Here is a 9,271-nt window from a genome sequence, read left to right on the forward strand (position 1 = left end):
GACAATCTCCCCTTCACATTAGAGATCGAAACTCGGGAAAAAGTCCCGGATCGGGCCCTCAGGCGCTTAAGTCGGTCCTTTTCCCGGAAAAACGAGAGGTTGTGGAAAGAGTGGCGAGAGAATGTGTGTGCGTACTGCGTCTGAGATTTCTCCCTTTTATCGTGCTTCTTTTAGAACTGCCATCCTGTCGAACGTTAGATTTGGGCTTTGTCGCCTAGTTAGGACACTCGTCGCTATTTGTCTGATCAAGCATCTTTTAGGCACCTCCGCCCGCACATGGGTTTTGTCTTGTAGTGAGGGACAGGTGGAGGCTACTCTGGTTATGAAGGCATCTTTTCGTTTTAGGAACCTCCGCCTTCGCGCATTGTGGATATGTAATGATTCTCCTCGACGGACCGTTGAGATTCTCCCACTCGTACTACTTAGCTCCTCCGATCCGTTGTGTCACCTGCACCGGTTTGTATTTCAGGCCTCAATCAGAGCACTGCCTAGTTTGTAGACATAGCTTCTGTTGATCTCGACATGCATCCTGGCTCTGTATTTCTGCCCTCCACCTGCGGGCTGTGGCTCGAGTTGCCTCTGCTTAGCTCTGTCGATCTCGAACCTGCATCCTGCGCTTTGTATTTCTCGCCTCCTCCGCGGCTGTAGCTCAGTGTCCCTGCTGCTGCTCTGTGGCTCTGTCGATCCCGACCTGCATCCTGCGCTTTGTATTTCCTAGCCCTCCACCGTAGGCCTGTAGCTCGAGTTGCCTCTGCTTAGCTCTTCCGATCCCGACCTGCATCCTGCGCTTTGTATTTCCTGGCCCTCCACCGTAGGCCTGTAACTCGAGTTGCCTCTGCTTAGCTCTACCGATCTCGACCTGCATCCTGCGCTTTGTATTTCCTGACCCTCCACCGCAGGTCTGTAGCTCTGCCGATCCCGACCCGCATCCTGCGCTTTGTATTTCTTGGTCCTCCACCGCAGGCCTGTCGTCTCTCTTCATTCTCCTACTGCTTCGCCCCTTCGACCAGCAGACCTGTCAGGCCTCTGGCTATCCCCTATGCTCAACTCTGACCGCCTCGTCAGCTTGACTATTTGACTGCCAGGTCGCCTTGACTATTGACTGCCACATCCTATTGACTTTTGACCGCCAAATGACCTTGACTTTTCTAATCCTTTCCTCATGGGCCCCTCCATTACCAACCGTATCAATGCCCATATCCAATAACCTGATACCCAATAACTTTAAATTAGATCATTTAACTGATTTTGATATCACAAGTATTAAATCACATATGCGTCCACCTTAAAGATATGCGTCCACCTTAAAGATATTAAATCTAACAATGTAATGATAACCACACCTCCACTCAGCCACTCGACTTATTCAGCAGCTCGGTGCACCCGACACTTAGTCGACCTAGGCACTTGGTTGACTCGGACAATTTTATTATCTCCGGCAAATCCATCCAACAGGAACCGATTGAAAGCACCATCAAGTCACACTCGAAACAGTTTATTCTTGATTCAGTTACACAAACAGATACTTCACTCCGGCTTTTGCCATCCTCTCATATTCAACTTAACATAGCTTAACGGCGAGAATGATCCAAGTTCTTCGATTTGGTATTCGTAAATTCTGTCTCAAACTTCGTTTCGACACAAAGCTTCGGTTAATCTCATCAAGTTAGCATATGAGCTTCCTCCCTCTGCATTAGTAGCTTGCTCTGCCATCTCCTTCCACTTCATCACCTTCTTCCTCATCTCCTGCCCCCTCTCCCCTTCCATCAGTTCCACAACGAGCTTCCTGATCTGCTCCCTCTTCACTTCTTGCTCGATCTCCATTGCTATCCCCCAATCCACGCAAGCAAACCTGCAGTTTGTGAATTGGTCGGCAAAGCCAGGCCAAATGAGCATTGGTACTCCACTGCAAACACTCTCCAACATGGAGTTCCAACCACTATGCGTGAGGAAGCCGCCAATGGAAGAGTGGCGAAGCACTCGGCCTTGATCGCACCAATTCACGACCCAACCCCTCCCTTCGACTTCCCTGATGAACTCCTCAGGCAATCCACCATCAACATTCTCAACGAGATCCGGCCTGATGCTCAACAGAAAAGGATGCTTGCTATCAGCAAGACCCCATGCAAACTCCATCAATTGTTCACTTCTTAAACGTGCCAAGCTTCCGAAGCAGGCGTAAACCACTGAAGCATGTCTCTGAGAGTTTAGCCACTCTTCGTACCCGCGATCTTCTTCGAAAAGGTTCAAATTCTTCGGCACGCCTTTCATCTGGTTGAGTAGCAGGAACAGAGGGCCTACTGCAAGGGCTCGAGGCAAGGAAGTTTTGATGGCATCCAAGACCTTGCCTTCCATTTCATCAAATGTGTTGAGGATCACTCTGGGCACAAGCCACTTCTTCCATCTCACAGTTGAGGAAGAATTGGTTAGGGTTTGTTGTTCTGATGAAACTGGAAAGATCTCTCAGACGGATGCCTTCGAAGCCGGGAATCCAGTCGATTGGGGTATCAAGGTATTCGTTTGTCAAGAAGCTCTGATCTACAAAGGAACAAATGAGAGCAACAAATCCATCGTTTAAAGAAATTCTCATACTTGCTGATTACTGAAACTACAAACAAACTCGTGTTCTCCCAATCGCATGTATCAGATCTACCTGTTCCCAAAATGATGATTTTGTGTTCTTGGTGTTTTACCTTTGAGCGGCGCGTATCCTCTTCGGATTAGGTCCCGCAGATGGAGAGATCCGAGGAGACTGCAAGCGCTGGTAGTCCAGAGCACAAAAAAGGGGATTCCCATCTCCTCCGCCGCCCCCACCGCCTCCGATGCTATCAAGAAGTTGGCGACGACGCAGGAGACGGGCGGTAGGACCGGATCCTGCTTCAGTCGCCGCAGGAGTTGCCCCAAATGCGCTGCGCAGGTCCGGTTGATGGAGCGACGTAGCTCCTCGTGGTTGGGAGCGCCGGCGGAGTCGAGAGAGTAGCCATCGAGGATGGTCTCGAAGAGGAGGAGGTCGGATTCGGGCGGGAAAGCTTGGGAGGTCTGGAGGATCCGATGGAGGCCGGAGCTGGTGTTGACGAAGGTGACGAGGAAGCCTCGGAGGTGGAGGAGGTTGGCCAGGTCGAGGGTGGGGTTGAGCTGGCCGGCGGCGGGGAAGGAGACGACGACGGCGTGAGGGCGGAGAGAGGACATGGCTGAGTCGATTCACTGACTGACTGGATCTGTTTATAATCTGTTTATGATTAAGTCAGTGTTAATATGATTAAGTCAGATTAACACTAATATCAGGAAAGGAGACCGGATCTCTCCTCCGACACTAAGAGCATCCACATCAATTACTCTAAACTAAATTTTTATCTTAAATTTTACATTTTGTATTAAAAAAATATCCTCAGGTACTTTACTCATTCCCTAAATATACATTTTATGAATAGTAATTTTTTAAATTTAGAGAATAGAATCCATTCCCTAAACATTAAAATATTATTTCTCTCTCCTCCCTTTAATAATAAAAAATTTCTCTCCCCTTCCTCTAATAATAAAAAATTTCTCTCTCCTTTATCTCTTTCCTCCATCTAATAATAAAAAAATATGAAGGAAAGAAAAAAAATAATAAAAAAATAAATATATGATAAATTATAGGGAAACTGATGTATCATGTGGTGAAAAATAGATATCTAAATTTAATAAAGTAATTCTTTTATCCTAAATTTTAGATTGGGTATTGCTAAATGGCCAGAATCTGGCCAGCTAGAATATATGCATGCATGCATACGTATGGGTATTTTAGTAATTCCATATGACCATATTAATTATATGCATGTACATGCATGCATTTTAATTGGGAGATAGAGATTTCTAGCTAGTCAGATTTTGACCAACAAGATTTACTCTTTTAGATTTTGGATGAGGATATTGATGTAAATGTCCTTAATGATTAAGTCAGATTAAATTGAAGTAAAATGTAGACAAGTGGACAAAGTGTCTCGGACACGGTGCGAGAATAAAGAAGAAGAGTTTGAATTTTGTTTAGATTGGGTATTTTCGAACGTTGGAGTTCGAATTACGATGATATTTTAATTCGATATCCGCATCCTGTTGTCTCGTGAATGCTCGCACATTTTTTTTTATTAAATGAATGGATACGGGCACTGCCCGCAAAGGATCGAATCAAGGGCAACGCCAACGCTGAATGGCCAGAATTTAGCCAGCTAGAATCAATACATGCAAGTGTACACATGGGTATTTTGGTAATATTATCTGTGTACATTAATTACATGCATGTATATGCATGCATTCTAATTAGAGCATACAAAATTCTAACTTGCCAGATTTTAGCCAACAAAAATTATCATTTTTTCTATGGATTTTTTTTTCCGAAACCGTGTCAAAAATTAGCACACCGTTGTGGCTTGTTTTTTTATTAAAAAAAAAATCTGGGGCTGGGTTTAATATTTCGAAATCGTTCTTGGAAGGTGGGCCCTCTCAAAAGAAATATATATATTAATATGAGTTAAGTGTTGTTTCGAGCTAGTTTTTTCATGATTTCCTGTCAAGTTTTTTTTTCCTTGAACCGTTGTGTTTTTTACCGTTGGTTTTCGTCACAATTTGTCTTAGCCCGGATCTTCTGTCAATTAAAAAAAAACAAAAAAATGATTAAGAATGGACCACTTATGATTTGTAATCCGATTATGATCTAATAATGACCCTAATTTGATCGGGACGGATGGCTAGAGACCCCCCGTGCCAGGCTGCATGGGCACTTGTCCACTGTCAACAGTCTCCAACCATCTGTCCCGATCTAAACTATAACCTGAGAGGATGATAAACACAGAGAGGAATCACAATCAATTACAGCATGATCACAATCATGATTTAATCACAATTATAAGTAGTCCATCTCTTAATATACTTTTTCATGGACAAAAGTATCGACTCTCATTTTTTTGTATCATTTTTTTTCAACAGTATTTTCTTGTCAATTTTTTTCCTAACTAATTTTTTTTCCAACAGTTTACAATTAACTCGTTCCATTCCTTTTTTTTTTAATACATTCATCCTTCATTCAAATTATAGTGGATCTTTTAGAAAATTTTCCAAAAATGCAACTTTGCAAAGTTCACTCAATCATTCTGATATTCAATATTATCAATTTTCCACTTCCACGCATTATCCCCAAAATTTTCTAAATATTCCAAACATTCTACAATATTCTTCAAATTTTTAGAGTTCTCAAACCTTGTCGGCTCCTTCGAGTAATGATCCTTAACTTCCATTTTATATGTACTCATCCGAATATTGGCAGTTCATGACAAGTCAATTTGTAATGTCACCCCCTTCTTATAGAATTTCTTCTCTACAACCATCATTCATGTTCTCGAATGAATCAAGGAGGGCTAGTATAGACATATCTGAGACCGACAAAGAATCAGTACCATCATCTGATGTTCCAGAGTTGGACAATGAAGTGAGTTTGAGTGTGTGTGACACTAAACGAGCCAAATGGTCAATAGATGAAGAGATACACCTTGCAAAGGCATGAGTCAATATTAGCTTCGATTCAACCATCGATAATGATCAAAAGAAACAAACTTTATGGAAAGGAATCAGATATTTCTACAACAAGTATTGGCCTGATGGATTATTGGAGCAAAGATAAAATCACATTTCTATTGACTCCATCTAATGGTGAATGAATTTACAGGTATATACAACAACTTTTATACATATCATAAAAGCGGATGGAGCGATGAGGATGTGCTTTGAGAGCACATAAAATGTGACAAGAAAATCATTGCAATAAGTCATTTAATTATGAACATGTTTGACGAGTTCTCAAAGATTATGAGAAATATGCTCTTTAAAAAGTTTGTCATCGTGCTAATAAACAATAAAAAACCTCAGAATCAACGGGGCAGACATCTTCATCCAATTCAGACACTCCTATTGACGTAGATGATTGTGAAGTTCATACTCATCCAATAAGGCAAAAAGCAACGCAAAGGAAGGACAAATCTAAAACTAAAGACATTGGTTACATGAACTTCAATAATAGGTGGCAAAAAATGGAAGAATTACAAAGAGAGCGAATTGAGATGTAAAAATACGAATATCAATGCAGGAGTATGAAATCTTTATGGAAGGATACTAATGGGATGATAGAAGATAAGCTTAAGTATGTAGTGGATGTTTTTGTTGGTGCGGGAAGCATCCGACGATCGAACTCGTGTTTTGATAATGACAAAGGATTCAAAGTTAAGGTGTTTTGTATTCTAACAAGTCTACTTGAGGATTTCAGAAGTCTAGCTGCGGTTAGGCAAAGGAAAACCTAGGGGTGGTAACCCTAGGTGGGGTGATAACCCTATGCGGAAAGTCTTGGCGGTCGATGACTTGAGGCAAAGTCCTAGGGGTGGTAACAGGTGGAAAGTCCCGTGTCATGAACGGGTGAAGACTGGACTAGCCGGAGCGGATGTCCGAAGAGAAAGTCCGGGCGTCGGTCTGGGCAAAGTCCAGTTGATCCGGAGGATCGGCGGCGGCGCAGAAATCTCCGAGTGGAGTAGGTGAGGGCGTTCCCGTGGGGAGAGCCGGTGGGCGTCAGTGGACCTAGGGTTTCGTGGAAATCAAGTTGAACCGGATAGTCAGACTATCAAATATTATTATATTTGTTTGTTTTATGTGCTGCATCTTGCTGCGGGATATTGTTTGGGACTAACATGTCTTGTAGGTACAAAATAAGGAAGTTTTCCTCGGATGAACAGTCGAGGCGCCCCATGGAGCTTGAGGCACCTCGGGTCTGGTGACACAAAGGCTGCGACTTCAGCGCTGAAGGGGTTTAAGGTGTCTTGGGCTTGGCGGTATAAGGCGCCTTAAGCAGATGAAGTTCGACCAGTTCAAGTTTCATCCACGGAGGACTTCACGTGGATGGGCGCCTTAAAGCACCTTGCGCCTTGAACACCCTTTAGGGGTTTCGACCAGCACTTCAGACAATCAAGTTCCGGGCTTTCTTTCTTCAACGTCTTCTTAACTCAATCATTCGAAGTCTTTCATTCATTGACCGAGCTCCATTTTCTTCTTTCTTAAGTTGTCGGTGCAAAGTTATTTTAATACTTTCATTGTAATTTGTAAGTTTTATCGAGCTTATAGTTGTTGCTCACCGGAAGCGATCAAGGATCGCGGGCCTTGAGTAGGAGTCGCCTTAGGCTCCGAACGAAGTAAATCCGTGTTCTTATGTGTGTGTTTCTCTATTTCATTTCATGCATTAATTTAAAGGGTTTTAATTACTCGATAGTTTTATGATTCCGATAAGCGACATTTAGCGCTATTCACCCCCCTCTACGATCTAGATCAATTGGTATCGAGCCGGTTGCGGAAGGTTTAACCGCTCGCTGAGAGTTATGGTTTGATTGAGCCATGTGGGTACAATATTAACCTCGAACAAAGAAAGTGGGGGCTCTTATGTTCGGATCAAGAGGACCAGACAACAGGTAGGAAGTCCTAGTTGCGACTAGGCAAGGAAGTCCTAGTAGGTCGGGTGGACCGAGGGGCAGGATGACCTGGTGGGTCGAGGATCGGACGTGGGAAGCCTATGGTCCTTTGTTTGAGGGGGGATTGTTGGAGTTGCAAGGTTGCAAACATAGTCCTATATTGGAAACACATGGGAAAGATCATGGGTTTATTAGAGAAAAGATATCTTCATTGGTATGAGGCCTTTTGGGGAGAGCCCAAGAGCAAAACCATGAGGGCTTAGGCCCAAAGTGGACAATATTATACCATTATGGAGATATCTAAATTCTTTTCGATCTAACAATTGGTATCAGAGCGAGGTTGTTTTGAATTGGTGCAACCATCATTCAAAATAGTTTTTTCGTGGTATTTTGTTTTCCGGAGTCAATTAGAAATTAGCCAAGTAGCTAAAATTCTAATTCTTTTCAAATCGGTGTTGCTCAAAGTTGGTCAATACCACTTGAGCTCATTATTTTTTCTTCTTCTTCCCGCACTACTAATCCAAGACTCAGTTTTGGAATAGATCCTCTTGTTTGTGTTTTATTTAGATCTAAATGGCCCAACAAGAAGGATATAGCCCACTATTTTCGGAAGACTTGATATTGGAAGGCGAATGGAGATATCTCAAGATCCACGATCGACACTGGATGATAGTCAAGGCAGATACACTAATCGATGTAGCGGTAGCCTACATCCTGAGAGCTGGGGAGCCGACCTTTATCAAAAGGTGGAAGCAAAGCCACACTGCCATCCGTGGTCTTACAAGGAAGAGCTCAAGAGGTCTGCTTTCTTCAAAAGGAGTTGTGGGAGGTCGAACTTCACGAAGGAACCCCGAAACCAAAGTAAGTAGCGTTGATTTACTTAATAAACTATACAACTTAAAAATGCAGGAAGGCAAATTACACGCTCGAATTCAAGATATTCTGAACTCTCTTCATGGAATCGGGCAGAAGGTAGAAAATAGGGACATTATAAGGTATGCTCTTAACTCGTTTCCTAGGAGTACATTGTGGGCATCGATGGTAGATGCCTACAAAGTCTCCAAGGATTTGTCTTCCTTAAAATTAGATGAAATATTTAGTGAAAAGTTTGAAGTAACTTGTTACGGGTGCAACCAGAAGGGGCACATCAAAGTCAACTATCCCAACTAAAAGGAAGCCAAGAAGCAAAGAAGAAAGAATGCCCTGAAGGCAACCTGGGACGAATCTTCTTCAGAGGACGACGACAACGAACTCGATCAGACGAGTTTACTCGCACTGATGGCCCGGGACCAAATCATCGAATCCGAGAGCGAGAGCGAGTCAGAAGAGCAAAGCCACGGATCCGTATCCGTTTCCGAAGGAGTAAGTATTCCGAGGCTTAATAATTTAGTCAATTATTTATGCATTAGCTAAGTCAACTTAAAATAAGTCACTTAAGGAAGTAGCGTCATAGAAGTAACTAACTCAAAATCCTTACCCGATCAAGATTGAAGATTCAACTCAAGTTCAAAAACTTGAGGAAGAAAAATTTGAGTTTGAAAATCAGGTCAAGGTTTTAAAAATACCAGAATGGTTTCTTTGGGCTCCAAGAATCGACTGATTCTTGGGACACAAGAGTCTCTCATAGAAGCAGGCTAGGATATAAGAGTAAAAAGAAATATAAATTTTATTTATCCATAAACAAACAAAGTAGTAAATCAGTCCAATGGGTCCCCAAGTCCAAGTTGATCAATCAAGTTGGACTTGTATCTTGGTTCCGAAGGATCAAATACACTACCTCGATAGACCAT

General features: G+C 42.7%; 1 pseudogene; it reads right to left on the reverse strand.

Moving 5' to 3' along the window:
• Positions 1–1,462: 1,462 nt before the first annotated feature.
• Positions 1,463–3,220, reverse strand: LOC122026186 (annotated as a pseudogene).
• Between the last annotated feature and the right edge of the window lie 6,051 nt (positions 3,221–9,271).

This window comes from Zingiber officinale, chromosome 10A (assembly GCF_018446385.1).
Source record: "Zingiber officinale cultivar Zhangliang chromosome 10A, Zo_v1.1, whole genome shotgun sequence".
NCBI lineage: Eukaryota > Viridiplantae > Streptophyta > Magnoliopsida > Zingiberales > Zingiberaceae > Zingiber > Zingiber officinale.